Here is a 15,211-nt window from a genome sequence, read left to right on the forward strand (position 1 = left end):
GAGTACTGCTCTCCCCTCTCGGCTGGTGCTCTGCCCTCTCTGCCACTCCCCTTTCTCAGCTTCACGCTGTGGAAATCAAGGCATTTTGGATCATTGGTGTCTCCTGCGGTGAGGCTGAGTCTTTGGGCCTCTCACTCTCTCACTGCAGGCAGGACAGTGGTGTTTCTGTCTTTTACCATCGCCTCTCTTGCCTTGCCACCCCCTCCTTGCTCTGTCTGTGATCTGTACCCTGTATGATTCCACAGGGCATTCAAGGTCTGCCAAAAACCCCCTTCTGGTAATACTAACAAAATTACGAATCACTGCTCACCTTCACTCCTTCATTCCTCTTTTTTCCTGCCTTTGGAATACATTCTTCCCTCAAGGTCTTCAAAACACCGGTTCATCTCTTATCTTCCCCCATCCAAAACCTTGATCTTTTCTACCCCCATTCATCCACCCCAAATCCACCTCCATTAAATTCCCTGCTTTCATTTCTGAAAGTCCCTGTAATGTCCATCTTGTATACCCCATGTTCCCCACCCCATCCCTCTTCCTTCCACAGATCTCAACGTCTCTGTTCCCCACTCTTTTGTGCTTCCCTCTCCCGCCGCTCTTGTCTCAAGCCCCCCTTGCTGTTTGTTGTGTGTTGGCTCTCATACAAGCCTCGATAACGTATCCCCCAAAAAAGTAATTGATTCATCAAAAAATAAAACGAAAGTTTTGGCCAAAGCACATTTTCACTTTTGTCCCCAAACTTCAGCTTTCTAGCTCAAAGGATGGCTGAGATATCGCCTGGACAAACAAGAAAACTAGATTGAGCAATCAGAGATTGCAGACCACCGCCAAAACTTGTTTTGTGTGGTGTTTAGAATGGGATTAAAATCAATTCATTTCAGATTAAATGGAAGACCAAATAGGTTCAATCCTGCATTGGAGTCATCAGAAGGAACCCGAACAAGCAAAATGCAAAGATGAAGTCATCGGGAGGAACCTGGATAGGATTCCTTTTCAGCTGCTACTCCTCTACCATCAAACCCATCCAGGTACAGCCAAGTGAGCCTTTAAAAAAATAAAAATAAAAAAGAACACAGATCAAAAACATTAAATACTTCTGGCTGCCAGACCATGTAACCGATCAATTTGAAATTTAAAACATGTATTCCCCATCATTACTAAATTATAATTTTGAAGTTTCATGTTGATAGATTAAGGGGTTCCAGAGAAAACATTATTTAATATTTTTCTTCAATCCAATATGGCTGCCAAACCATGTCACCTATCAATTATTCCTTAACAAACATGTACATCCAAGGCTTGGGAACATTTGTGTGAAGTTTCCCCTCGATCTGTCCAGCCGTTCTGGAGAATTTTTTTTATAGGTTTTCGGGTAAATCCAATATGGCTGCTAAACCATGTGACCTATTATGTCATATGTGCGAACCTTTTGTTCACCATGGATAGGCAGTCATACATGTAATGTTTTGCCTCGATAAGTTCTGCCACTTCAGAGAAGATTTTGAAGATTAAAAAAAACAAAACAATGTGGCTGCCCAATCACGTGACCGATGACATCATGAAAAAAAATTTGCGGACCATTTTATCCCTAGATGACGCTGAAAAATTTTCACAGTGATCAGATGTAGGCACTACATATGCAATTATAACATCATAATAAAGGTACTGTCGATGCATTTCCTCTAAATTGGTTTGAGAGTGATAAAACAAATAAAATTAAAACTCAATAAATGCATTAAAATGTATTCAAATATAATTTGATTAAACATGGATTTATTTTAAGTTAATATAATCATATCTTTTCTTAGTATGGAAGGATCAACTTTGACCAGTAAAGCTATAATGAGCAGAGTGGCCTTCCAATAAGACAGATTCAACATTTCTTATTATTTTAATATATGTTCAAGGATCTTATGACACTAGTGCGTGCCCGTAGGTGCGTGGCCGTAGGTGCGTGGCCGTACGGCGTACGTGCAAACAAAAAAAACTTTCAAACCGCGTGCCAGAAACCACAACCACACAGGCCGTTCCTTCACTCTCATGTTCTCGCGACAACCACACTTCCACACACAGAGTTAATTAAAATCCAAATGTAAATCAAGTTTACCTCCCTGTCTTTGCTTGCCATGACATCCGCTGCCATGTAACCGGCACGGCCCGTGACGTCATTGTTGGCCGGCCGCGCACCGGCCTATGCAGCCACGCCTACGCAGCAACGTGTCATGTCATTGGTTGGTAAATAAATGGCCGCAGCAACGTGTCATGTCATTGGTTGGTAAATAAATGGCCATAACTTGGGAAGCACTTGTCCGATTAATATCAAACCTTGAAAAGGCACATCCTCAGGTCCCCAGCAATATACCTGGCAAGTTTCAATTAGATCGGACCAGTGGTTGTCGAGAAACAGTGGACACAGACACAGAGACGGACACAGAGACGGACACGGACACGGACACTGCTGGAATTATTAATATCCAAATTAAAATCAAGTTTACCTCTCTGTCTTTGCTTGCCATGACATTCGCTGCCATGAAACTGGCACAGACTGTGACCTCATCATCGGCCGGCCGCGCATCGGCCTACGCATCAGCATGTCATGTCATTGGTTGGTAAATAAATGGCCGCAGCAACGTGTCATGTCATTGGTTGGTAAATAAATGGCCATAACTTGGGAAGCACTTGTCTGATTAATATCAAACCTTGAAAAGGCAAATCCTCAGGTCCCCAGCAATATACCTGGTAAGTTTCAATTAGATTGGACCAGTGGTAGTCGAGAAACAGCGGTCGCGCAGACACACACACACACACACACACACACACACACACACACACACACACACACACACACACACACACACACACACACACACACACACACACACACACACACACACACACACACACTGCTGGAATTATAGATAGATGATAAATAGAAGGTACCAGCAAGCTGGATAAAGAGATGCTAGGTTTAAGTAACTATCCAGATGCACCTCCTTGCTTGATATTCCCTCGTCTGCTTAAAGAAAGTTGAACCTTCTCCTTCTCATACCATAAATTGTATGTGATCCATCTTCGTGCCCAAAGGATTGCAGTGTTGACGTCATTCCTGAACTCGGAGGAAAACTGAACATGTGGTCCTGAAATATGTATTATATATTTCCTACAAATAATGCTGATGGCTGCATAAAGCTGAAAATGATTTCCATCTGCAAATACATCAACCTGACAAACTGTGACACTAGCCTTGAAAATGACAAAGAACTGTGTCTCACTTAACAGTATATAAGAAATTTGGATTCTCAATTTGTTTGAGAGATCTGGAACTCGTATGTATTGTCCAGAATCTCCAATGCACATATTAATGTGTCTTGTGTGTTGACTAAATATTCTAATTGTATTGAAGGTTCAGAGTTTGTTTCAACAGTACCTATGACATCATAGAAATCACGCTTATTCACCATGAGTACTTGCGGTGTGCCAAGTTTCAATTTTTTCCTTGGTGCGGTTTCAGAGATACAAAGATCCAAAGTTTTTTCCGTTTTCCAACATGGCTGCCATACCACGTGACCTATGACGTCATAAATATGATTAACATATTCAACATGAGTCGTCGCAACGATGGTGAAAATTTCATCTAAATCCGATAAGCAGTTGCGGAGAAAAACACAAAAGTTCTGTGTGGATAAAACAAACAAACAACCAAACGGAACCAAACACAATACCCTCTCCTTTGGTGTGGGTCACAAGAAAACAAACAAACGGAGTAAAACCTGAGTACTCCCTTCCTTCGTCGCCCAGCGATGATGTCGTGCATCGCCTGGATATGGAATTGGGAAGGAGCCGTGTTCAAAAATTTGATGATGTCAGGTGACCTTGACCTTTTGACCTCAAAAGCAATAGGCTACAGTGACCCAATGTGCAAACCCTGCTCAGATTTCAAGTCAATCACGTGAAAATGGATGATTTTATGCAACTTTGACCTTTTGGTCTAAAAAAAACCAAACAAACAGCTTCTAGCTTTTGATTGGTGACCCATCAGTGACCCAATATGCAAATTCTTAAAATTTCAGGTCAATCAGATGAAAAATGACAATTTTATGCAAACTTGACCTTTGACCTTTTAATCTGAAAAAATAATCACCTTGTAGCTTTTGATTGGTGATCCAATTCAGTGACCCTCTATGCAAATTCTTAAAATTTCAGGTGAATTGACTTTGTGTGACACTGACCTTTGACCTATTGGCCAAATTATTGATTTTTACTTCTCCATATTCTCCTCATAAAGCTTATTGAAAATTTGATGACAAAAAAAAGTTATGGCCCGGACAGACACACACACACACACACACACACACACACACACACATAAGTGATTGCAAAACCACGTCTCCTGCTGCGCGGTGGATAGGCTAACTTGAAGGAGCAATCAGAGATTGCAGACCCTCACCAGTATTTGTTTTATGTGGTGCTTGTGTGGTGTGTGCTGGTATTTTTGTGTGGTTTGTGGACGATCCATTGATGATGTAGGTTTATGTTCATACAGCACAAAAACAGCCCTTTTAAGTTTTATTGTATAGATTCACATTCTAATCATACATACTCTATATACATATGTACGTTTGAGTTGTACGTCCTTTATAGAGAAAAAAAAACGTTCATAATGGCACATACTTTATAGACGTACTCACATTGTTACACGTGGCAACTTGTAGGTGACGAAAAATGGGTTAGTAGGAAAAGAAAGCGGGTTTATTTACGTGTCTGGGCAGTGTTTATCTGCAGACGGTGTTTGTTTCCAAATGGTGTGAGGAAAGGACAGTGGGGAGATTTAAGAATTACACAGTTGAGAGAAGGGGGAGAAGTTGCACAGTGCTCCTTTCCTCACATCATCAGACTGGCACAGAATACATAGCTTCCAGTTCGTGGATTCCTGGGTTTAATGATACCCTTGACCAAGTTTGGGTGTTTCACTCATGATATGCACTTATTGGAACCTGCAAATACAGCAAAGAGAACCAATACCTATAAACACAGCCACCACCACCACCATAGTATTGAAAAATTTCATGTTTGCATGTGTTGTACACATCAGTCCCATAAAAATACCAGGGAAAATAGTTTGACAAAAGGCAGAATGGCTCCAGAAGTGGTTGTACCACATTATACCTGGTCCCATTGGATTCTTTGCTGCTGAAAATGTATGTTTAACTTTTAAAATGATGACCCTGGGTGGTTTAGAGACCGTGATATAGCGGAATACCAATTTACGAATGGTCATTTTTGAAAATCCAAGATGGCCGCTATACATGTTTCCAGGAAAATGGAAACATTGGTTTTCTGGTTGGTTATACTCTGAAGTTTCCAAAAATACATAGGGATTTTTTGGTGTCCTTTGCAATAAGTTGGTGAGTTATCAATTATCACCATGAGCTATCACCATGAACAATTTCCTCATTTCTGCTCTAACCTACAGGGGGCACTGCTTCAGTAGCATAGCAGCACTGCCAGCAATGATGCAAACCAGTTACATGCTGCACACAAAATGAATGAATGAATTTTAAAGAACAAAAAAAACCATGATATTAAAGAAGTAATAAGTTGTACTTATCAAGGTAATGCATTTCAAGTGTTCTCAACATGAAGGATAAGCGAGCACATTTTTCATAAAATTGCACTATTTAGTTCCCTCATTACATTCCCAGCATGTTTTCAGCTGCCAGTCCAGAGTTGGCTATCTCATTTGCATTAAATCGGATAATTGAAAAACGCTGTGGAATTTTTCTCAGTAGTAAAGCTCTGGTTTCTCACTTTGGAAAAAATAAACCGTCTTGAGATGAAATTGATATGATGTGTGCAGAAATAGATTTTTTACCTTTATGAACAAGAGTTCATAGAACACCTTAATCCACACAATCTTGAAAAGAATGACATGCGAAGGGCCTTTTCAACTACTGCTTTGCGTTTTGGACTAAACAAACAGTGATAGGTGCCACCATATTTGTCTGAATACTAAATCTCAGTGATCTCACAATTACTCTGCTCTCAGGGCATGAGGTAGAGTAAATATTTTTCCAAGTACTGCACTGCTAAAAAGGGTTTTTGAAAGTGCCAATGTGATTTGTGTTCTATAGGATTCAAACATATAATTCAAAATAAATAAAATGAAGGTTTTAAAAGCTGTAGAAAAACAAAACAAACTTTTATTCAGAAGTTTACCGCCGTTGTTAAATTAGTTATTCGTGCCTGTTGTTTGTGTCCTTTAAGACGTACTTCAAAACAGTAAGTTTCCTGTTTGGACTGATATTCAATTTTGTTTGACTGCTCGGCAGGTAGACTGAAAAAAATTACCTTACTCCTTCCTCTCTGCGCATGTGCAAGATGAGGTTTTGTATATTTTGCCAAATTCAGATCCAAAGTACTGCTAAAGTGCAGGTTCATGTTTCGATTCATGTTCCGACTTGTGTTCTCTCGTGTTCAAAATATAACATTCAATTGAAATTAACTACTTCCACAATCATAGATTTTTGTCTGAAGACAGACAGACAGACAGACAGACAGACAGACAAAGTGAACTAATTGCTTAACCCTGCTTTTCGTTTTGTGCGCATGGGGTAATAAAGTAAAATTAGTGTCATATCAAATTACAATAGTCAATAGCAATGTCTGTCTCTGTTCCTCTATGCAAAAGTTGGTTCACTGTGACCAAATCAGCCTTGTGGTCATGTTTACACTGAGATGTTTGTCTTTGCCTTCCCAGCGTTGCCTTCCCGTCTCCAGGTGAATGTCCACCCGTAAGACAGTGCACTTTCACATGGAATGCCTTGCCTGTCAACTACCAATCTGATAGTTTATGGTTAGGCCTGGATTGGAACCCAGGTAAGACAGCTCAAAGGTAAGTACTTTGCACCATTTTGTTATCTCTGCACCATTTTGTCAGACAACAGCAAGAAGTGACATGGATTTAAAAAAAACCAAATATGGCTGTGGTAGGTTGTTCAACAAATGTGATAGTATGCTTTGCAGCCACTATTGTGATGGAATTCGCCTCTTTCTACTTTATTCCTTGCTGTCTGTGGTACTTTTTCATTTTGTGAGGCTTGTCCTCACAACCGAAAATGTAAAAAAACTATTTTCAAATACAAACTATTCTTCACAGTTGTCTGCTTATGCAGCATGGACAGTTTGTTGTACAGTTCTTTGTTGTATTCATCATCCTATTATTTGTTGTTCGCTCTACCAGTGGGATACAAAACTTAAACTGTTCAGCCTGGGAGAGGTATGTGCTCCACCGAGTGCCGTTGCAGTTGTCTTTTGTGCTGGGCATTTTTTAAACTTTGTGGACAAGTCACTGAATTTTTTTTTTAATCCTTCCTGACCTCCCATAAACAGGAAGAGTTTCTTGTTTGCCAACCTGGGATAAGTGCACTTCCCTAGTCCCCAACCATTGGTCATCTCTGCCTCTCCCCACCACTGAAGAAAGGGACCAATAATGTTGGACTTTATCTCCAGCCTTTAGAGAAAGGCTGGAATCATGAAGTGGGGAGCCTGAATATATTAAAAGAAGAGCCATAGAGAATGCAATATAAATCTTGCTTTTTGTTCTTCATAATGAGTCACCAAGGTGAATGTCTCTTTGACGCGGTGATCTGTTCCAGTGTAGGAGTGCTCCTTAGGCACCTGCCACTTGAATCTCCAGGGAAAGGCTGAGCCAAGCAACTAGCTGTTTGACCGCGAGAACTACCGAGACCACGGTGATCACATTTGACTTTTACAATGTGTTCATCATGGTAACATAGAGACTCAATGGCAGTGTAATGGTGAGAATATCTGTTCTGAGTCTGAGAGGTTGGTGGTTCGAGCTTGCCCCTGGCTGAGTATTACCAAAGACTTTAAAAATGCCACATGCTGTTTCCTTGCTTGATGCAACACATTTAAAAATGATCTAACACAGACAAATAACAATAGGTTGGCAACCATTGCACTGGCTTGATTGGTCTAATAGCTTCCTCCTGTGTTGAAGTTCCTTGTAAGAGAGCTCATCTTATTACTTTCATGCCTGGAGGCTTTTTTATTATATCGTCTGTGTGTAGTATAATACTACAAATATTGAAGTCTGTCTATGTACGAAAATATTTAAGTGATTCTTCACCACTGAGAGATGGGGCCAAAACTATGTATAGCAGGATATCTCAAAAAGTTGTGGACGAGTTATGAAAAAAACAGGTGGATGGGTTGGTTCGGTGACAAGATCAAGCTGAATCGATTTTGGTTCAGGTGTGGATCCAGATCCAGCCTATCAGTGAGATACAAAACGTAAACTGTTCAGCCTGGCGGAGGTATGTGCTCTACCGAGTGCTGTTCTAGTCTTGTGTTGAATGCTTAAACATTTTGCTTTGTGCAGACCAGCCAACCTGGGGAAAGTGAGTCACCAACAACGATATAGCACAAGGAATTTACATGCTGAACTTGAACTTTCCACAGCATGGCCGTTTTACCTTGATGGCTCCTTGCCTTGACAAGCATGGATCCATTTAGCTTGGCACTTGCACTACTTTTCAATGTTGTCGTTGTGGTGTCCGAGGTGCAGACAGATGCGGGAGTGAGGTCGCGACTCTGCATTATTGCCCGTTCGGATGCACATTACAACAACCCCGAGCGGGCGAGTCATGATATATGAAACCCAACCACGTGATACAGCACACTCCTCCCCTCGTAAAATGACAATTCTAATGATGAAATGACAATTATAAAATGACCAAATGAAACCAATCAACATTCAAAATCCTCCAAGTACCGCGGTCGTTTTCTGACCCGCCTTGGGTGGGCAGCACCACCAGATGGCCCAGGCTCAGACGCCTCCTGGCTAGGTCGAGGTGACACCCTCTTCGGACTTGCCCCATCCGCAACAACAACTGCCCCCGGCCGACAAGCTTTCTCGTCTCCCTCGGGCAGGACTGAATCAGGTGAACACCCCGCGGGCGCCGGCACGTCTAGCCTTCGCGATACAACATCTGGTCACGGCGACATCACAGGTGGGGGCCCCATGTCCCCCGGCACAGGGGGGGGGGGTGACGCTGAACAGCGGTCATGCATTTGGTCTACGTGCCGCTTTCACACCTCCCAACCATCAGTCCGCACAAAGCAATTTGCCGGCCCCAGTACCACAGAGACCACAGCCGGCACCCATTTGGAATCGTGGTAATAATCGCGTACCATTACCCGCTGTCCCACATAAAAACCGTGCACCAGCGTCGGGCGCGACACCGCCCCACCCATCGACCCTCCAGGTCACAGCAAATTCAGTCTGGACCGCAATGCCCGTCAATAGAGACGAATGGCAGGAGAATCGCCGGTGGCAGGATGAATAGCATTCCTGTATTGGAGCAAAAAGATATCGACCACAGTCTGCACAGGTGCAACACCCCCCCCCTACGCAAAGCCCGTTTCAACATTTTAACAATTGATTCCGCCTGCCCATTCATGGCAGGATGATATGGTGCGGACCTTAGATGTCGAATACTGTTTTGATGCATAAACTCATCAAATGTGCCTGCGATGAACTGCGGACCGTTATCAGAGACCAGAATTTCGGGTATTCCTTTATTAGCAAAGATCGTCCACAGTTTTTCTACTGTAATGTTTGCTGATGTATGCTGCATTACGACAACCTCCGGCCATTTTGAGAATGCATCGATCACAATCAGAAACATTTTGCCTTCAACCGGCCCAGCAAAATCCACATGGACCCCCTGCCAGGCCCTGGCTGGGATCGGCCATAGTCCTGAAGCTCGACGCGGATTATCAGCATCTGCCTGACAAGTGGCGCAATACTTAACCATCTGTTCAATGTCTTTATCCAACCCTGGCCACCACAACAGGCTACGAGCAAGACTCTTGGTCTTCACGACGCCAAGGTGATTGACGTGTAGTTCTTCCAAACAATGCTGCCTGAACTTCGGTGGAATCACTGCCCTCACTCCCCACATAACGCACCGTTGGGCCAATGACAGCTCCGATGCGCGCGACGCGAAAGGCTGAAATGCCGGTGTTGAAGGTAGATCGCTCCAATTCCCTGTAGAAATCCCTTGAACGACACCAGCGAGCACTGGATCATGAGCCGATTCCACCGCGACCTGTTTTGCCGTGACCGGCCCGCTTTGGACCTGGCTCAGTGCAAACACATCAACCCGGTCGGCTGATTCAGACGAAGCTGGACCCTCCGCGCAAGGCAAGCGCGAGAGCCAGTCGCAGTTAGCATGCTTTTCGGTGCTTCGGAACTGAATATCGTAGCTGTAGGCAGCAAGAAATAGACACCACCGATGTATTCGCGTGGCCGCCACCACCGGCACCCCGTGTTCGGGTTTCAGGATGAATTGAAGTGGTTTGTGATCCGTCTGCAAAGTGAAATGCCGCCCCAGCAGGTATTGATGAAACCTCCGCACACCCCAGACGAGGCCGAGAGCCTCGCACTCGATCTGGGCATATTCCCACTCTGCTGCGGACAGGGTCCGGGATGCAAAACAAACAGGCCGCTCGGAACCATCGTCCATCCTGTGGGAGAGCACTGCCCCGATGCCATATGCAGAGCTGTCGCATGCCAATAAGAGTGGACGTGCAGGCTCGTCGTGCACGAGGACAATATCCTCTGTGAGCAGCCGCTTGACGCGGTTGAACGATGCCTGGTGTGCATGCCCCCAGGCCCAGCGCTCGTCCTTCCTGAGCAACCGCGTTAATGGCGCAAGCTGCGAGTTGAGCCCGCGCACGAATCTTTGGTAATACTGTGCCATACCAATGAATGAGCGCAGCTGCGTCTTGTCGCGAGGCGGAGGCATGTGCTGAATTGCCTCCACCTTCGGAGGGCCTTTCAACATCCCCTCCGGCGTGATGATGTGCCCGAGGTATTCCAAGCGCTGCTTGAAGAATGCGCACTTGTCCCTGTTCAAGCGCAGGCTGCACATTTCCAGCTTCATCAGCACTTGGGCAATGTTCGCAAGGTGCTCGTCCGCCGTTTTCCCCGCAATGAGCACATCGTCCAGGTAGGTTTGAGCGGGCAGGCCAATGCAAACCTGATCCATGGTTGTCTGCCACAAGGCTGGGGCCGAAGCAATCCCAAAACAGATTCGGGTATATCGGTAGAGTCCTTGACACGTGTTGATTGTCAAAAGGTCGCTACTCCCAGGATCCATCGCCAAGTGGAAATATGCATCACGCAGGTCAAGCTTCGTGAAGTATTGACTCCCTGCCAGCCGTGCATATATCTCATCGATTGACGGCAGCGGACACTGCTCCACGCTGAGCCCCGGGTTAACCGTGGACTTGAAGTCCCCGCACAATCGGACGTCTCCATTCCGTTTCAGCACCGTGACGACCGGGTTGGCCCAATCTGAGTACGACACCCGTTCGATCACTCCACAGGCCCCTAGCCTATCCAGTTCGCCCTTGACCTTGTCCCGCAGGGCATACAGCACCGGTTATGGTTTACAAAAACGAGGAACCACCACCTCCTTCAGGAAGAGCTTTGCCTGCACATCCTTGAGTTTCCCAAGGTCGTCGCAAAACAAACCTTGATGTCTTTGAAGAATCTTCTCAAACTGATCCTCTCATCGGCTCGGCATGGGTTGCACAAGGCGAACGGCGGCCCAGTCTAGCTTGATGTGGGTCAGCCAGTCTCGGCCTAGGAGAGACGGCCCACTCCCCTGCACCACATACAACGGAAGCGCAGCGACCTGGCCATGGTAGACTACAGACACGTCTGCCATCTCGACTGGCGTTATCCTTTTGCGGGTGTACGTGTACAGCGTGAGGTTTGACCTGATAAGCTTCAGGCCGTTGAGTCTACGTGCGGTCTGTTAGCCTATGATCGACACAGCCGCTCCCGTATCAACCTGAAATGTGATCGGCGTTTTGTTCACTTCGTTTTCCACCGTCATCGGTCATGTCGCCACAGGACCAATTGAAAACAGACTCATCATCGACTGCAGGTTCCGCCCTGGGTTGCTTCGCACATCGCCGTCCATGACCTTAACGGTGGCCAACGCCCCTCGGCACACACGGTTCAGTTGACCCAACTTGTGACAATGTAAACACACGGTGTTGCTATATGGGCAAACACGCCGCAGATGTCGACCTCCGCATCCCAAACACGTCCGCGGGGTCACCTCGCCGCTCGTGCGGCCGAGTTGCGACGTCTGGCCCCGGCCCGCACCGAAGGTCGCGCGTGCGTCCCGGGGTGCTCGCGACACCGCGTGGACCCCCGGGCCATCTGGCATGCTGCGGCCGGTGATGGCCCGGACATCTCCGAGAGTCTGCTCGACAGCTGTAGCAGTGCCGACTGCCGAGCTGAATGTAACGGCTACACCCCTCAGCCGTAGAATCGCCGAAACCATTTTTGCATCTTGTAATCCAGAAATAAATCGATCTTTGAGTCTGGCCGGATGCTCCTCTGCCGTGAACCTGGAGGCCACGGAAGAATGCTTCACTCGCGCCACGAAATCCGCGACGTGCTCCTCCATACCTTTTGCGAGGTGATCGAACTGCTATCGAGCCAGCTGTAAAGACTTCTCCGGCGCCATGTGTGCTTTCATCTTCTGCACAATGTCCTGAAATGATAGCGTGTCCCCACTGGGCTTGTCCGGCACCACCAAATCACTCAGTAGTCGATAATGCTCCGCCGAAAGCGAAGCGAGCAAGATCGACTTTTGCTTGCTCTCGTCGTCCACATCATTCGCGTGGAAATAGCACCCCAATTGTTCCGAAAACAATTCAAAATCATCCCCGACGAAAACGGGCACCTCTCCGTGCGCCGTGACTCGTCTATCAACCATCCTCTTTGCCAACTGTGGTGTCCGAGGTGCAGACAGACGTGGGAGTGAGGTAGCGACTCCGCTTTATTGCCCGTTCGGATGCACACTACAACAACCCCTAGCGGGCGAGTCATGATATATGAAACCCAACCACGTGATACAGCACAGTTGTCACATCGAAGTGTAATGCAATGTATTATCATGAGGTGTGTCCACATCTTTTCATCATCGATGCATATTATATATCTTACTGTAAGTTAATAGTATTATTACAAACTCGGGATATTACATTTTTGCAGTATCACGACAATACACAATGTAGATCCCTGAACAAACTATGGAATTTCACTTAAATGTTACAAAACATACCCTCAGGGTATGTGCAGTGGCTTTATGGGTAGGCGGAGGCTGATTAAGATTTTTTTTGTGACTGGGCACAAAAAATATTTCTGCCCAAAACACCCAAAAGAAGAGGACTCCATATTATTTTTTCCAAAAATGAAGACTCCGTGTTATTTTCGCCCAGAAAAGCCAAAAAAGAATTCTCCGTGTTATTTTCACACTCACTTACAGCGGTGAGAGAAGGTTTGTGAACCCTTTAGAATAATCTGTATTTCTGCATAAATTTGACCTAAGATGTCATCAGATCTTCATCTCAGTCCTAAAAATAGATAAAGAGAACCTGATTAAACAAATAGCATACAAAAAAAAAATCTACTTTTTCATTAATTTATTGAGCAAAAATGATCCAACATTCAATTTATTTGTCGGAAAAAGTATGTGAACCTCGAGGTTAATAAAGGGGGTTATTACAGTCAGGTGTTTCAATCAGTAGGATGATAATCAGGAGTGTGTTTGGATGGCACTTCCCTATATGAATTACATAAACTTTGTTCGTCACCATCAGAGTCTGTTCTTCACCACACAGGTTTGTGGAAGTGTGTCATGTCCCAATCAAAAGAGATTTCTGAGGACCTCAGAAAAAGTTGTCGATGCTCATCGGTCTGGAAAGCATTATAAAACCATTTCTAAAGATGTTGGGATTCACCAATCCACTGTCAAGCAGATAGTGTACAAATGGAGAAAATTCACCATTGGTGTTATTCTTTCAAGAAGCGGTCGTCCAATGAAAATCACTCCAAGAGCAATGTGTACAATAATCTTGGAGGTCAAAAAGAACCCCAAGAGTAACATCGAAAAATCTGTAGGCCTCTCTTGCATTGGCTAATGTTAGTGTTCATCAGACCACCATGAGGAAAACACTGAACAAGAAGGGTGTGCATTGCAAGGATGAAATTACTACTCTCCAAGAAGACCATTGCCACCTGTCTCAAGTTTGCCAAAGACCACCTGGGTGATCCAGAAGGCTATTGGAAGAATGTTCTGTGAACAGATGAGTTCAAAGTCGAACTTTTCGGCTGAAATGAGAAACGTTATGTTTGGTGAAAACCAAACATTGCATTCCAACACAAGAACCTCATCCCAACTGTGGAGCATGGTTGTGGGAGTGACATGGTTTGGGGCTGTCTTGCTGCCTCAGGACCTGGGCAGCTTGCCATCATCGACAGAACCATGAATTCTGGATTGTACCAACATCAAATTCTACAGGAGAATATCAGGGCATCCGTCCGTGAGCTGAAGCTTAACATAAAGTGGGTCATACAGCAAGACAACAATCCTAAATACACAAGTAAATCTACAGCAGAATGGCTGAAGCAGAAGAGATTTTGCATTTTTGAATGGCCAAGTCAAAGTCCAGACCTTAACCTAATTGAAAGGTTGTGACAGAACCTGAAGCGAGCAGTTCATGTAAGAAAGTCCACAAATATCTCTGAGTTGCAGTGGTTCTGCAAGGAGGAATGGGTGAAAATTCCTCCAAGCCAATGTGCATGACTGATCAAGAGTTACAAGAAACGTTTAGTTGAAGTTATTGCTCCTCAAGAGGGTGACACAAGTTACTGAATGTAAAGGTTCACATACTTTTTCTGACAAAGAAATTGAATGTTGGATCATTTTGCTCAATAAGTAAACGAAAAAGTAGATTTTTTGTGTGCTATTTCTTTAATCAAGTTCTCTTTATCTCGTATTATGACTTAGATGAAGATCTGATTGCATTTTAGATCAAATTTATGCAGAAATACAGGAAATTCTAAAAGGTTCACAAACCTTTTTTTAGATATCGTACTATATATTAGGTTAGCCCTATCAATGGTTAAGAAACACTTCAAAAACTAGAAGGGCACTCAGTGGAGCGCATACCTCCGCCACATAATGCCTGATCCACGAGAACATATCGGGCCCAATACATTGTTGAAATATCATGCTCTCTATAGTTTTTGGCCCGATCTCTCAATGGTGAAGAATCACTTAAAAAAATAAATAAATCTCGTATCCAAATCCGGATTCAGATC

The 15,211-nt window shown here is 44.5% G+C and overlaps 1 long non-coding RNA gene across 4 annotated transcripts in view; it reads left to right on the forward strand.

The window, feature by feature from the left end:
* The window catches only part of LOC147024354 (uncharacterized), a 165,169-nt gene that overhangs the window by 93,276 nt on the left and 56,682 nt on the right, over positions 1-15,211 (forward strand). For 3 of the 4 annotated variants that reach the window (XR_015058976.1, XR_015058978.1, XR_015058977.1), the window contains one exon: positions 6,755-7,748. This is a non-coding gene — a long non-coding RNA (uncharacterized LOC147024354). The remainder of the gene's footprint in view (positions 1-6,754; positions 7,749-15,211) is intronic. The other variant, XR_015058979.1, reaches the window with a different exon arrangement.

Source organism: Eptatretus burgeri, chromosome 6, assembly GCF_056783735.1.
Source record: "Eptatretus burgeri isolate ZD-2024b chromosome 6, Ebu_testis_v1, whole genome shotgun sequence".
NCBI lineage: Eukaryota > Metazoa > Chordata > Myxini > Myxiniformes > Myxinidae > Eptatretus > Eptatretus burgeri.